Source organism: Mchenga conophoros, linkage group LG7 (assembly GCF_057382185.1).
Source record: "Mchenga conophoros isolate Kocher_MC1m ecotype Shallow Benthic linkage group LG7, M_conophoros_male_GT1.1, whole genome shotgun sequence".
NCBI lineage: Eukaryota > Metazoa > Chordata > Actinopteri > Cichliformes > Cichlidae > Mchenga > Mchenga conophoros.
This window is the reverse complement of record NC_140532.1, coordinates 2,921,253-2,938,502: the sequence shown is the minus strand read 5'-3', so window position 1 is coordinate 2,938,502 and position 17,250 is coordinate 2,921,253.

The window sequence follows — 17,250 nt, the reverse complement described above, 5'->3', positions numbered from 1 at the left end:
TGTAGCCTGTTTCATCAGAGCTTTGGTCAGAGGTCGCCAGCGGTGTTTTTCCACCCCCCATGAGTTCATCCCTGAAGTTTCCTTTCTAAAAGGTAACCAACGAAACAGTATCTGGATGGTTGGAAACACAGCGACTCTCATTACACTCTCAAGCTTTTACGTGGGTATTCTTCCCTCTTATATCTTGTTACAGGAAACACAATACACAGTAACCTGGGATCAAAACAGAGCTCTTAATACAGTGATAGCATCTCTGGCAAGAAGAAGAAGAACCTAATCTAGCCAGGTTATTACCTGGCTAATTAATTATGTTAATTAAATAGATACTGATTCTTTGAGAGATGGAGTTAGTTGGTTTCACAACTCATGTCGTGCCTTTAACATTCCCACACATTAGATTCTTTCTGTGTTCATCAGTATTATGAAGTTGCTACTTGAGGAGTATGAAGAAGCAAGAAAGCTTCTCAATGTACGCGCACACACACACACACACACACACACACACACACACACACACACAAAAAAATAGTAGAAAACATGGGCTTCTTGCTAGTTTCTTGCTTCATTTCTGAGGTCAGCGCGACTCTTGAATGGATTTTCAAACTCTGGCAGTGGTGCACGGATTCACACATCCCTGAAAATAAATCCACACATGGCTGCAGGGATCGGATGCTCGTGCAAAAGTTACTTTTCATGTTCCTTGTTTCTTGCTTCAGCCTATAACACCATTACATATTACATATTCTGAGGACATCATACCCGACAGCGTGGGCATAATTGTCATGCACCAATCTGCATATCTCTGACGTCATTATGCAGCTACTATTTACATTCATGATTTAATAAAGTGGAAGAAAAAATATGGATGTCAAATGAATTCATATCAAGCTGAACTATACAGAATAGACTCAATAAACATAAAACTGTGCAAAAGTCTTGAGCCACCCCTTCCCTCTGTCAGGGAGTCGGACTTTAGTGGTCATCAGCAAAAGTTCTCACAGTTTTCTGAAGGTCTTCCATTGTTTTCATTTAGACACCTAAAGGCAACTAACTCAGAGAACAAACCAGTGTTGTGTCTACAAAAAGCAGACAACTTTTTAAACAACTACAGGAAATAAAGTGTTCATTTTAAAATATTGTATGTAAATAATTTTGTTTGACATTGTGACTCAAGCACCATGAACAGAGAGTCTAGTTAAACAACCTGAAGAAGAGGTTTCTTTGACAAACAGCTGCTGTCATGGTTCTGGGTCCTTTTGATGCAGCATTTTCAGTCTCTGGTGCTTTGGTGACATTTTTTATTATGTTTATTAACTCGCTGGGCCCACGCTCTCATTTTAGGTTTGGTTAGGTTTTTAGTGGTAAAGGTGAAGGGCTTGGTCATGCATTGAGCTGCGGTTTGGGGAAGGCCTCGAAGGGGACTGGTGGCGGTTCCCGGGCCTGGCAGATCCTCGTGTACGAAATAGAAGTGAAGAAGTTAAAGAACTGAAAAGGGGAGGGAGAGTGGGGCACGTGAACGCGAATGAACAGCTTGTAGAACTGCGGGAACATGTATAGATGAGAACTGGAAGGAGTGCGTTTGGAGGCGTGGCCCCGCTCCTGAAACTGCGATAAACATACAATTCTTGGTTACAATCCTGTTACATTTAGTTTCCAATTAAATCATCTCCAATTATTTAAGGCTCATGTAGTTAGTCCTGAGTTTCTTCCATGTTAGTTTCTTATACATTTAGGTTCCCGTTGTGTCTTTGTCCTCTGTGTCCCCTCCGTGTGTCTGAGTTTGTGTGGGTCTTTGTGTCTTGTTTCCCTTCCATTTGTTCATTCCCATGTTTCCCCAGCCCATCATGTCTACCTCCTGCGCTCCCTTTTTTCCTTCTTTTTGTTGTTCTGTTGTATGTTCCTGTGCCATGTTGGGAGTTTGTGTCTTTATGTTCCTGTTTTATTTTGACAGTCTTGTGGTTCATGTTCAGTGTGTTTAGTTTTTCTTCCTCTGTCTCGTTTTGTTCATTTGTCTCAGCTCTGTTTCCCATGTTTCCTGTTCCCTCGTCATTGTATTGTGTATTTAAGCCTGTTTCCCTCAGCCCACTGTCGCGTTCTCTCTCATTCCTGCTGTGTATTGTTAAGAAATATATATATATTTTAATGCTTATTTTCTGATTATATTGTTTTATGTATTTTAATTAAGATAAGATAAGATAACCTTTATTAGTCCCACACGTGGGAAATTTGTTTTGTCACAGCAGGAAGTGGACAGTGCAAAAGTTATGACGCAAAAATTAGAATACAATAAGAATAAATACAGTACACAGCTGTACAGAATAGAATAAAATAATATACTATATACAGTAGAATAAAATAGAATAAAAATATACAATAAGATAAAAATAGAATACGAATACTATATACAACTGAGTAAAAATACAACGATGCCAGAAAAGATTATTGCACTTAGTATTATTGCATATGTATGGATGTGTGTGTTTGTTCAGTTAAAGTCTTTATTATGGAGTCTGACAGCAGTGTGGAGGAAAGACCTGCGAAATCTCTCCGTCCCACACCGTGGGTGCCGCAGTCTCCCACTGAAGGAGCTGCTCAGTGCTGTCACAGTCTGCTGCATGGGGTGGGAGATGTTGTCCAACAGTGATGACAGCTTAGCCGCCGTTCTCCTGTCACTCACCACCTCCACTGGGTCCAGAGGGCATCCTAGAACAGAGCTGGCCCTTCGGATCACCCTGTTCAGTCTCTTCCTGTCCCCAGCAGAGATGCTGCCGCCCCAGCAGACCACGCCATAAAAGATAGCAGAAGCCACAACAGAGTCATAGAAGGTCTTCAGGAGTGGGCCCTCCACCCCAAACGACCTGAGTCTCCGCAGCAGGTACAGCCTGCTCTGCCCTTTCCTGTAGAGGGCGTCTGAGTTATGAGTCCAGTCCAGTCTGTTGTTCAGATGAACACCAAGGTACCTGTAGCTGTCCACAGCCTCAATGTCCATACCCTGGATGTTCAGTGGTTGCAGTGGAGAATGCTTGTGCCTGCGGAAGTCTACCACCAGCTCCTTGGTTTTACTGGCGTTGATCTGGAGGTAGTTCAGCTGGCACCAGTCCACAAAGTTATGAGTCAGTCCTCTGTACTCCTTGTCGTCCCCATCAGTGATGAGGCCGACTATTGCAGAGTCATCAGAGAACTTCTGCAGGAAGCACTGGGTGGAATTGTGGGAGAAGTCTGCAGTGTAGATGGTGAAGAGGAACGGAGCCAGAACCGTTCCCTGTGGGGCCCCCGTACTGCAGACGACCCTGTCCGACACACAGCCCTGAGTCCTCACATACTGTGGTCGGTCGGTGAGGTAGTCCAAAATCCAGGTAGTGAGGTGATGGTCCACTCCAGAGTTCTCCAGCTTGTCCTTCAGAACCGAGGGAAGAATAGTGTTGAAGGCACTGGAGAAATCAAAGAACATGATTCTCACAGTGCTTCCAGCGGTCTCCAGGTGAGCGAGGGAACGATGTAGGAGGTGAATGACGGCATCATCCGCGCCAATGCCAGGCTGGTAGGCAAACTGAAGTGGGTCCAGTGATGAGCTTGTTAGGCGCCGAAGCTGAGCCAGGACCAACCGCTCCAGGGTCTTCATCAGGTGGGATGTCAGAGCCACCGGCCTGTAGCTGTTGAGGTCCTTGGGGCGTGAAGTCTTTGGCACTGGTACAACACAGGAGGTTTTCCAGAGCTGTGGGACTCTTCCCAACCTCAGGCTCAGGTTGAAGAGGTGCTCCATCACCCCACACAGTTGGTCCGCGCAGGACCTGACGACCCTCGAGCTGATGCCATCTGGGCCCGCTGCCTTCTTGCCATTAATCCTCCTCAGTTCCCTCCTAACCTGGGTGGTTGAGAGAGACAGGCTGGAGCCTTGTGTTGAGTGTGTATTGGATGCTGTTGTTGGGGGTGGGGGGGAGTGAGCAGGGTGAATAGAGGAGGTGTGAAGTGTCTGAGGTGGAACAGCAGCAGTGGGGGTGGGTGAGTCTGCAGCCGATGTTGCAGACTGCCTCATGGTTGAATCAAATCTGTTGAAGAAATGATTCAGTTCATTTGCCCATCTCACATCCCTCCCAGGCAGAGAGTTCTGCTGTTTGTGGCCTGAGATGGTTCTGAGGCCTCTCCAGACTTCACCAACGTTGTTTTGCTGAAGCTGGTTCTCCATCTTCTGCCTGTAGCTGTCCTTCCCATTCCTTATCAGTCCCCTCAACTCTCTCTGCACCCTTTTCAACTCCTCTTTGTCTCTGGATTTGAAGGCCCTCCTCTTCTGCTTGAGGACAGCTTTAATTTCTGGGGTAATCCAAGGTTTGTTGTTGGAGAAACACCGTACAGTCCTGGTAGGTACGGTGTTATCCACACAGAAATTAATATAGTCAGTAATGCATGTAGTAAGGCTGTCGATGTCCTCTCCATGGTCGTCACAGATCACCTCCCACACAGTCGACTCAAAACAGTCCTTAAGAGCCTCCTCGCTCTCCTCTGACCATCTCTGCACTGTGCGGGTGGCTGGTGGCTCCCTGTGCACTAAGGGCTCATACACAGGGACAAGGTGCACCAGGTTGTGGTCAGATTTGCCCAGTGGAGGGAGAGGTGATGAACTGTATGCCTCTTCAGCATTGGCATACAGTAAGTCCAGTGTTTTATTGTCTCTGGTTGAGCAGGTCACATACTGGGTGAAGGTGGGCAGTGTGGAGTCCAAAGAGGCATGATTGAAGTCCCCTGATATTATGAGAAGGGCTCTCGGAGATTGTGTTTGCAGTCTGCTGACCACTGAGTGGAGAGTGTCACAGGCTGCATCCGCGTTGGCCGAGGGGGGGACATACGCTGTTATTGCGATAACATGCGAGAATTCCCGGGGCAGGTAGTACGGACGCATGCTAACGGCTAACAGCTCAATGTCTCTGCTGCAGAGTTGTTCTTTCACAGTGATGTGCCCAGTGATGGCACGATACCACTTTTTTATGTCCGATACCGATACCGATATCATAAATTTGGATATCTGCCGATACCGATATGAATCCGATATAGTGTTTTTTAATCAACAAAACTGTTTTTTAAATATCTTGCTGCATTTTGTATAAGTTCATACTCAAGTTTAAAACAACAACTACACTAAAGCTATTCTGTTATACCTATATGCAAAAAAAAATATTTCATAGTTCAGCAATACTGATCAATCTAATAAACTTAAACCTACACCATCCTCCCTATTCTGGTATTTTAAAGAGTACTTAGCGTAAATATTAAGCAACCTAACTAATAGGGTTCCAACTCCCAGCAACAACAAAAATAAATAAATAAAAAATAGGGAACCACCCCTCACGCTCCACCTCATGATGCTTAATCGACGTAATCAACCTTAATTTGATGCAGTGTGAAAAAAAATGCACAGAAATCAATTATTTTTCAAGAAATATTAAATAGATTCAACATCTTTCTTCAACAAAATTGCAGACTGCACAGATGGTACCCTCCCAAAGGAAAAAGTACTATAGCTTACTAGGGTATATATATTAGACTTAATAGTCACTATATACAGTAAATGACTTCTATTCATTTTGCATCAAATTAAAACTTTGGGTGTCAGATAATTATTTATTAAAAGCTCGACATTTTAAATGAGAATAAGAAAGAAAAGTATGTCTTTGTGCCCCCTTTTCCCAGTTAATGCCCTATCGGCCCCCCTGGCTAAACTTTGCTAGATCCGCCCCTGCACAGTTACCAGCGTCAGCTACATAGAAAAGGATCCTGGTGTACAAAGTAATATTAAAGAAATTGTAACAACAGCTTATCAAGCTTAAACGTGCTGCTGTTGTTCAGCCGCTGGTTTCCTCTTTCTGGTGCAAAGTGGGCCAAAAACAAACCAGAGACACGGACTCGCAACAGAAAAGCCGATCAGCTGATCGTTAAGCAGTTTCATGATTGAAGTAGCAGCAAGAAGACGCAGTCGCTTGTTAAGCTTAACGCAGGAATGCTTTACAAACATTCAGAGATGGACTTACACACTTGCTTTACTTCTCTCGGGGATAACTTTGTCGGAGATGAAATGCCGGGTTGCTAGCGAAGCTCCAAATGCTATCCAGACCACCGACAGGTCCCGCATGCCACAGCCGCTCTATCACGTGATGCATACTGCTCCGACGTGCTAACGTTCTGAGGTGAGTTACGGCGTGTTGCAAGTTTTGTGAGGTGCTTTCGTGATATTTAATGGATCGGATTACATTTTTTATTTTTCTCCGATATCCGATCCAGTAATTTAGGTCAGTATCGGACCGATACCGATACGTAATATCGGATCGGTCCATCTCTAATTTTAATATGAGAGGCCTTTAAAAACTGAGCTCAGAGGAGACAAGACTAGGTTAAGGGTGACAGGTTGCCCTGGCAACAGACCTCAGAAAGGGGAAGTTATTGCAAGCTGTACAGGAAGCTAAACAGAAAAAGAGGAAGCTACTGACATATAAGGAGCTGTTTGTATCGAAACTGAAACTGTGTGTGACGTCTGAAGTACAGAAATAACACCTATATGAGACTCATGTTGAGCTTCTAATGTTAGAGTTTCTGTAACAGGCTTTGGGCTGTGCAGGGCTCTCTCTCCCGGAAGATGATTGAATAAAGAATTATAAATGTTTTGACCACTCTGAGTCGGGTTTTCTCTGTTCTATCATGGGGATCAAAGAATCAGCGTTAATAGTTTCTCCCCGTGTGTTTGTTGTATGTTTAGGTTCCAGAATTCCAGTTTAGTTTAGTATCATTTTGAAACACCTGCACACCAGCAATAAAGCTGTATTTTTGAGTTTCAGTCGTGCCTGTGAGTCGGGCATACTGCACAGCCAGGATATGACATATGTGCAAACACCTGCTAAATCACATTTCTCTCTGGTTACCTATTAGCTTACTGGAGGTGTTGCTGCTGCTCTGTGAACAGGGTCTGCCTGAACACAACCCTAAAAGAGGCATGTCTAACTGACATAAAAAAAAGGCCAGAAGTTTTCCTCGAGAAGGTCATCTGATGATTTATGCCACTGCCACTAGAGACGGCTCCAGATACAGGGGATTATTTTGCCCTTTTAAAGTGGAAAAAACTTGAAGTGAGCTCTTAATTTTGGTTCAGCAACACAGTACCACCACCATAAAATAGCAGGCTCAGGATACCCAGGGAGCATATGGAGAGGGCTGCTTGCTGGTATTACGACAGCGACAGTAACTGATAACAGCGATTTAACAGGCTGATAACCTTTGAAACAGGGGTTGGCTTTGAGGGAGGTAGTAGGTTCCAGCTTTTACAATATATACTTTTCTTTGCAAACTAGGAGGCACTTACAAGTTGAAAAATCTAGCAAAGAATAGTTGCTTTTCTACTCAGTTCTTCTCCTTTGTAACAACAAAATCTTCAGTATATTGAAGAACTGGTTCGTGCACCAGTGAAGATCATATTTTCTGTTTGCTTGGTTACAATCCTGTTACATTTAGTTTGGGCTTTGCATGTAAGAATACCCACATGACTCATGTAACTTTGTTATCAGAAACACAGTTAGGTGAAGAACATTTTAATACTAATGAGGTTCACTGGAAGTTCAGCAACGTGATTGGGTATTATGTGGCACTGCATTACAAACAAGCATGATTCTCTTGTGGAAATCACTTCACGGGCTCAGGGACACGTTCAGGAGTCATGGTCTGTGTCACCATGCCATCCACAAATGCAGGTTAAAGCTCCGTCATGCAAAGAAGAAGAAGCCATTTGTGAAAACGATCCAGATGCCACTGTCTCTTCTGGGCCAAAGCTCATTTAAATTGGACTGAGGCAAAGTGGAAACTGTTCTGCGGTCAGATAAATCACAATCTGAAATTAGTTTTGGAAAGCCTGGATCCACGTCCTCTGGATTAAAGAGGAGAGAGATCATCTGTTTAGTTATCAGGTCTCAGAAGCCTGTATGTCTGATGGTATGGAGGTGCCTACAGAACTGGCAGTTTGTACATCTGGAAATACTGGAAGGTATACGCAGGTTTTAGAGCAACACATACATCACCTGCTGGTATTATACAGTTCATGTACTGCTAATACTACAATTCCCAGAATGCTCTGTTGGTGTTTTGGCTGCAAATACAATTTTTATTTAAGAAATGAATTCCACTGATGTGTTATTTAATTGGAATTTCGATTTTGCATGTGTGCAATATTAAGTTATATATATGTTTATATAAGTTATATATATTGTTTAGTATTAAGCTTTGCTTGTTCCATACTCAGTTTTTCAGCAAAACTTGAGTCCATAAGAAAAGATTCCTTGTTATATTTGGAGGAAGATTTTTTTTCAATGAATATTAATGTTAGCCCGCCACTTTGATCCAGTTTTGAATTTTGGCCCACTGTGTATTTGAGTTTGACACCCCTGTTTTAGAGCAACACATACATCAGGTCTTTTTGCATGGCTCAGCAACACCATGCTAATCGTCATACTGCACTGAAGAGGCTTGACTCTGATCCTGACCTTTCACCTGCAGAAAATAATGAGACAAAAATACAACAAACTGTTAAACAGCTAGAATGTTGTATCAGACAAGAAAGTTCAAAATGACCTGTTTTTCTTAAAATGGCACATTTTCTTTGTTTAAATAAGTGATGTGTTTTCTATGTTGTATTATAAATAAAATACAGATTTATTTGCAATTCAATTTTATTCATACAGCGCCAAATAACAACAACAATCACCTCAAGGTGCTTTATATTGTAAGGTAGACCCTACAATAAAGCAAATGTTACGTTCCCCTGGGGGGGGGGGGGGGGCGGCTAGGCAGGGAGGCAAAACAGTTAAATAAAACAGTTTTATTGAAGTAATTCAACTAAAACAAACAAACAAAACTCAGGCGTCGGTCAGTAAGGCAAAAAGTCAAAAGGAAAGCGCAGCTCACTAGCTGGAAACACCACAAGACACTCAGCTCACTAGTTGGACCCACACAAAATGGCACTCTGGCCCAGAGCTCCCCCTGCTCTGGGCTTAAATACCCTTAATTGCTGATGGGAGTCAGCTGTACAGGAGGGAAAGGTGGCATCTCAGGCAGGGCAGGTAGTGGGACACGCCCACACAGGCACCCTCAGGAGAGAGAGAGAGGCTAGGGCCGTAACACAAACAAAAAAGAGAGAAACCCAACAATCATATGACCCCCTATGAGCAGCACTTTGACAACAGTGGGAAGGAAAAACTCCCTTTTAACAGGAAGAAACCTCCGACACAACCAGGCTAGGGAGGGGCGGGACCATCTGCTGTGATTGGTTGGGGTGAGAGAAGGAAGACAAATCATTGCACTCTGATAAATTCTGATTATAATAGGGTTATTATTTTATTGTACTTGATTTATTGTGTGCATTTGTGCTTTAATGGTTCAGACAAAATTTTGGAGAAGCATGGATCAGGCCTGTCGTGAGAGCTTGCAGACTCAATGTTATCACAGACTCAGAATAGTAACTAACACCTTAATTTATTATGCAGCTTTTAAAGTTAATAGTAAGGTGAAAAGTACATGTTCAACCATAACTTTTCAGCTTTTGATTATCATTAAAATCATATCACCAACCATGCATTTCTTAACTGCTTATCCAACTGTGGTGGTGGAGGGGTTAGATCCTATCACATCTGGACAGGTTGCAAGTCCATGATACTGCAAGCTTATCTCTAATCTAATAAGCAGACATATGGTGTGAAATGTTACATAAACATTCTTCTGTCATGTTTGGCCATGTTTGCCTTTGGCTGCAGTGCGTGCCGCTGTCTTTCCAGTCATGTGTTTGCACTTTTCTCTGTTTATTCTGGGCAGCATGGTGTGTGAGCATTAGCTGCCCTCATTGTTAATCAGAGTGTCCCCTCTAAACATGTCAGCATTTTATAACACAGCTTGAGAAGTCATATTTTAAACTAACTGCACCTGGGTTTGGAAAGGTGAGGAAATACAGACAAGTGAAATCAGTCTCCGTGACAGAGAGGAGAAAAAGAGAAGACAGAGTGCCGAGAAGGTGCTGGTAGAAGGTGAGGACTCAGACGAGTTTGGGTTATTGAACACCTCCATCACAGCACAGCGTCCAACAGTACAGCATACGCTCATGTTGGGTTAATGTGCGACTTATCACAGGCCCCAGCTTCTTACTGTAGGTCTCACTCATTTGGATGGAAATGCATTAAGTGTGGCTGGCCTGCAGTCTGGCTCACTGTGACAACAGCGTGTGTGTTATTATTACAGCCTTATCAGTGGTACTCTGCTGCTGCCTTCTCTGTCCCGTTTGCTCTAATGGGATGCACAAAATTCAGTATTTTGCCGTGACTGAAAAGCCTGTTTCTAACACTTCTTGAGCATTTTGATTTGATAGTGTTAAACGCCTACATCATCTGTGGACACAACAAACATAAAGCGAGTGAGTCACCAGACAGACCATCAGCATCATCATGAAAGTGATGAGTCTCAGTTAGCGCTACTGTCATTATCCTACGATTCGACTTTAGCTTTTGAGGTGTTTTTGAGCCTTTTGTGCAAATATACTTTGTGAAGATCTTCAAGGCTGTCCCACTCCTGTTTGAATCAGTGACCTTTATTGTCATTATACAAAGTAAAATGAAATTCAGTTCGGCTTTCTCTAAGGATAAAAGTAACAATAAATAGAATGAATAAATAAAAATAGGCGAGTTATTACAGATAAAAATAGACTTAGCTGGAAACTTAAGCCACACAAACAGAGAAAAACAGCAACATTGTAGAGTGTTTATTTGAACAGTGTAATGTGTCAATAACAAGGTCAAATGTCTACAGTGCCACATTGTGCGTTTGCATTGAAGTTTCTATCTGTGTCATATATACAGTCAATTGTGTAGCGTGATGAAAACTGGGGTGGTGAAAGTTTGAAGTTTGTATTATTTTTTGGATTCAGTCTTAGCTTCACACCAGCACACGGCTGCAGGGATCAGCACACAGTGCCGCTCCTCATTTCTTCATCTTTTGTTGGGAAAGCAAGACATTGGTGCAATGATTAGTTGGAAATGTGAGACGGTACATCGGAAAACAGTTTGTAAGGCAAAAGCACAGTTTGTACGCTTCTAACAAGCTTGAAAGTCAATGTCTGGCATGACCATCTTCCCCTTAAGTAAGAGTACTTGTCATTTATTTAAGAGTCTTCTAAAACAGTTCTCCAGGCTGCTTAAAGGACATTCGGTGTTTTTCAATGCTGGGACCATTCAGGTGTACATTTACTGCAGTGGCAGTGTGTCTGGGATCACTGTCATGCTGAGAAATTAAGCCATTGCTAATCAGACACTTTCCAGATGGCATTACATGATAGATTAACATCTGGCTGGTACTTTTCTGTCTTCACTAATTCCACCAATTCTGACAAGATCTCCAACACGTGACCTGTCGACATTGACTTTCACTCTAGTTCTGTATATTATAATGCAGCTTTTATTCAAAACACATTATAATTATACAACAACAACAGCCATTTTCACTGTTTTCCTTCCGTCCTAAAAAAAAGACGATATCTAAATAAAAACTAATGCATGAGGATAAAAAACGATGCGCTGTATAGAAAAATAAGAAACTTTGCTATGTGGAGCAACTGTCACTGGTAAAAACATAACAGTCTTTTACACTTTATATTTAGTCAGTTTTAGGTTTCGTCTGCTACGACAATGATATTTGGTACATATGATCGACTAAAACTAAAATAATTTAGATGCCTTAATTATCGTCACGTTGAAGCGACTGTTGTTGTGATTTGGAGCTGTATAAATAAAACTGAATTGAATTGGAATATAAAGGTTAACAAGCAGTCAGTGTGTTTTGTCGCCATTATTATTTCACTTTGCTTTGTGGTATAACGTGCCCTGAGTTGTGAAAATATAGTTCCTCTGTTTTTATCCTTTGATAAGATCAACAGGAAATGTAATCTTAATGGCCTCTCTCTTTGACGAGATCCACTCTCCCAGTACGAGAGAGTGCTTCCCATAATGTTATCGACTGTTCAGGTTCCACATTATACCTGGGACAGTGCTGCTTATTAACCTGCTGATTATTACGCACCAGTATCAGCAAAACCCAGTAAGAAACAAGTTTCTAAAGTTATAAATTAAACTGAAATTTACGTAAAGATTTACAGTTTTAAAGCTAAGCTTTGTGCAAAGGTGCTAAGCCGAGCCCATCAAAAATGCAAAACACATACATGATGGAAGTCTGCCTCCTTTAAGCACTGACAGTCTGACTGTGGGGAATGTTGAAGGAATCAAGGACCTCGCTCTTGGTCGCATCCCATTACTTCTACGCTTTCCTGAGCCGTGAGGACATCAAGATTGATCTCTGTAAGGTTGGTGGTTTAACAGCAGACGTTCACATGAAAGTGGTGAAAAAGGCTTACAGAGGTAAAGGTGATCCAGAGGTGCACAAGATGACGACGTTAAGGGGGACAACTACCTTTGAATCAGGCCTCACAATATTTCCAAGCACACCTTGTGTTTGTGGATTTGAGATTTGTGGGACGCTTCAGTCAGCAGTCACTAAATTCCTGATGAAACCAGATCGCTTTGTGAGTTTCTGAGGCCTTGAGACTTCAGAGTGTGTTTGCGTGTGTTCACCAGTAAAAGGACATGCACACGTGTCCTCATCAATACATTCATGACTCTAGCTCTGAGCTGAAACTGAAACACTAGTTAATCTAAGAAGAGCAGAGTGGAACAGGCAGAGGCAGACACGTCAGCCGCAAACAGAATAACAACACAAGTCAAAGGTGGTGAAAAATAAAGACGTCTTCCTCTCAGTCGTCTCTCACCTTTCTTTGTGACTCTTTCAACCAAACAGTACGATCAACTGCAGCTTCAACACCAATTGGGACAACAATCAATATAATTCAAAAACTCATTCAGCTCAGTGGGTTTCTGCTTGAGTGAAATGTTTGTTTTGAGGCCCAGCCATCAATAATGTATCATACCTTACATATAGTCCTGTTTTAAAATTGATTGCGATTAATGGTCCAAACAGAAAGCCTTGACAGGAAACAGGAGAGTGGAAACGATTGATCCGAGTTTTGCCTTTCTTTTGGCTTTCTTTGAGTGCCTTTGTGAAGTGTTCGTTCTTTGTCCTAAGTTGACTCCAGCATCATAGATCAGGGTCCTGACCAAGAGTTCAGATGTGTAGACCTATCTTACTATTTGCATAACCTGATGCACAACACCTGTCACCATTTGACACCCTGGGAGTAAGAATGGGATCGTCCTCTTTTTGCATGCATGACAGCAGCTTTTGAGCGTGGGAACAATACGTGTAATTTTGCCTGTTTGAAGTTTGCTCTTTCAAACTCTGGCACTGGAACTCATCAAGGAAACAATGTTCAATGCCTGCAGAGTTTATGAGGAAAACAGCTGTGCATGCATGTGTGAGAAGAAGAGCTCGAGTGATAAAACAGTCCCCTCAAATGTACACGAGGTCGCTCACGCTCCTTTAATCAGTCTTTCCAGGTTTCCTTTTACTCACTGCTTTTGTTCTCATTTACTCAAATTACACTGTGCACACATCAAGCAAGGGCATATTTAATTATAATTAACCTATGATTATTGTTCACTGTTGAATGGTACAAAAATGCTGCACAGTGCATCAACATATGGATGGGCAGAGCTATTCTAGGGAGGCAGCTGTTCTGCCACAAGACTCCAAAGAAGGCAACTCGGTGCCACGGGCAAACTCGATGGTTCAGCAGAGAACCTACTGTTCACAACGAGAGTCAGAAAGCAAGAAAAGAAGAAGAGGAAAAAGAGAATTTTAACAACTTTTAATGATGTCCTGGTATTTTTTCAACAAATGTCTATAATTTCTATTCCTTTTATCCTTATTTACAAAACAAACGAGGTCTTGTTCCTTTTCCAAAGTAAACAATATCTTCAATTTTATAGGATGCAGTAATTGGCTCATTTGTAACCTTCTGGTTTACATCTGCAGTTTCTGATTGTTCGCATAGACAATCAAAAGATGCAAATGCAGAATAATGCATCATGTTGCTCTAGTTTAATCAGTGGACTTTTTATTTTTCTCTGTGGATATTATATGAAGAAATAAACAAGCTGGCTGAACGTCATGTTCAAATGCCAGCGGAGTTCCTTTCAGCGTGTGATTCACAACTTTTCACTTTGAAGAGGGAATTATATACATATATACATATTTATGTCTATACTATATATAATCCTGCCCTCCTCCCACTCAGAAGCTTCTGCCCCAACATTTGTCACTCATCATGATAAGCTGTCTACATTCAATAAATGTCTAAAATGAGGCAAAAATAACAAACTAAACCAAAAATACAGCGAAAGAACAAAAGTAAAAAGACCTGATCTCCTACATACTTATCAGCATATACAGTGCTGTGTCCCTGAGTTCCTATTTTTTGCATATTTGTCTTACATGTTTCAGATCATCCCCTTCAATGTTAGATATTGATAACCCAGGTAAAGAAAATGTTTTATTTCATTATGAAGGCAAAAAGGTGATCCAAACAGTCCCGACCCTGCGTGACAACAAAAGAATCGTCAGTAATCAAAATAACAATAGGTGGAGCAGGTCATCTGCTCACTGACAGGTTGGTGGTTTGATTCCTGGCTGCTCCAGTCTGCATGGTAACACATCCTTGGACAAAGATACTGAACCTTACATTGCTTTCTGATGTTTTCATTGGACGGCGAATGTCAGATAGAAAACATCAACCTGTGAATGAGGCATGTTGAATAAAGCACTTTGAGTGACTGAGTACAAAAATGCTTTATGTGAATCAGTCTGTTTAAAACTGATAAGCTCAAATCAGTGTTTTGTGATAACAGGCAACAAGCTTTTCACGTTGCTGTGGAGGAATTTTGGCCAAATCGTCTTTGCAGAATTGCTTTAAGAGCACAAACGGCCTGTTTAACATCACACCAAAGAATTTCAATCAGTCTAGGCATTTAGTGGACCACTCCAAAACCATCATCTTGTTAGGGTGCCTGGGGCGTCGACCCAGTGTTTTGTGTTTTTGGTTCTTTGATTTAGTTTATTTCTTTAGATTCTAGCTTTCTTTGTTTTATAGGTTATTGGATTATTCTAAGTGGAGGTTCTTTGTGTGGGTTTTGTTACAGTTTTAGTCTTCTGGTTTTCTGTCTGTGATCCATAGTTGCTGTCTCCCCTCGTCAAGTCAGCGTCTCTGTGTTATGTTTCCTGTTTTGCTTCCCCTGTCTCGCTAGGCCTGATTTGTCCCTGCTGTGTTTCCCTCCTGTCTCGCATTCACTGATTGCTCCCTTTGTGTACTTAAGCCCTGTGTTTTCATCTGTCTGTGTTGCGATCTACCCTCATTCTTGCTGTGTGTTCTGCTGCCTGAGTTTATTCATTGTATTTTGAGTTTGTTACTTTGAGTTCAGCATTAAAGCTGTTTTTGTCTCCGGAGTCTGCACTCTGGGTCCAGCGTTCCTGCCTGCACACAGCCTCAACATGACAGATTTTGGTTTTTAAAGACATTCAGAGGTGGACTTGCTGGTGAGTTACGGTCATTGTTCTGCTTCATATCTTGAGTGCAGTTGAGAGAGCAAATTTCATGGCCACCCGGATTCTGAACCGGAAAGAAGCCCCAAACCATCACCCTACCACCGCCGTGTCTGACTGTTGGTGTGGTGTTCTGCATTAGTTTTATGCCAGATGAAAACATGAAACCAGCCTCCCTCCTTCATCTTTGGTCTTCTTAGTCCACAGAATATTTTCCCAAAAGTCTTGGGGATCATTAAGATGTTTTGGGTTTTGGTTTTTTTTGTTTGTTTTGCACATGTCAGATGAGTCTTTGTGCACTTTTTGGTCAGCAGTGGTTTTTGCCTTGGGACTCTCACATGGATGCCATTTTAGCCCACTGTTGTCCTTATTGTTGAACCATGAACACTGAGCTGAGGTAGATCCTAATAAATAAAATTATATTTCAACAACTCTATTTCATATTTACACGAGTTAGTTTTGATCTGAAACAGCGTGACAAATATGCAAAAAAGAAAATAAAAATTCAAAATACGACTAAAAAAAAAATACTGAAAAAAGAAATCAGCAAGGAGGGAAAAGGTTTGTGACAGCGCTGTATACCAAACTGTGTGCACAAATGTAAAATATAGAAATACGTTCTTTTTTTATTGTGATAACTGAATTTAATATAATTTCTATTTTGTATTGATGTTAATAAATTTTTGAAAAGTTTAAAAACTTCACACAGCCTTTGAAGTCCGTCCAAATAGAGAAACAATAATTTTATCAATAAATTTAGTTAACAAGTGGTTCCAGTATGAGTCCTTCTTTATATTAAGGGCAGAAAATCATTCAATCTATTACAGTTTCATAAACTCTGCCACTGCCAGATATTCATGTTTATATCTGAAATATGGCAAATAATGATAAATTCTTTTTGCCACTGGTGAAATTTCTATACAACGTTAACTAAGCGTGAAGGATAATTCTGGTTTATTTCACTTTCCTGTGGCTCAACCAGCTCAGATTGAAAGACCACTCAGCAGAGCAGTAGTTACTCCGTTTTCCCAGCTTTTGTAAAAACCCAGTATAATTTACCAGTAAAGATAAGTGTGCCTCTCTGTCCTTTGAGTCACATCTTGCTGCTACAGTGAAAAAGGCCCAACAAAGACTGTACTTTTTAAGGAGGTTGAGAGGTTTTAATGTTTCATCTGAAATGATGACTCTCTTTTATAAAAGTTTTATTGAATCTGTTTTAACTTTCTGTATCATTGCTTGGTACGGTAGTATGTCCATGGATAATAAGACCAGACTTAACAATCTGGTTAAAGTGGCGGGCAAGATTTCAGGGAGGTCTCAGGTCCAGCTTGTGGACTTTTATAACAGGCAGGTGCTGAGGAAGGCAACTTCTGTCCTGTTGTGCTCAGATCATCCTCTCTCTAACGATTTTCAACTGCTTCCATCAGGTCGTCGTTATAAAATGACTGCAGTGAAGACAAAGCGACACAAATTGTCGTTTGTACCTAGTGCTATTATCTTAATTAACAACACTAAATTGTAAGTGTTGTTGCCATCGCACATTGCACTTTTTTCGATGGAATATCTAGGTTGTTTTATCAGGCTTATATTATATTATAGAATTTTTTTAATGAGTGTACGTGATGTGTTGGTTGTATGTTTGTTGTTTGTTTTGACATACTGCGAATCAATTTCCCATCAGGGACAATAAAG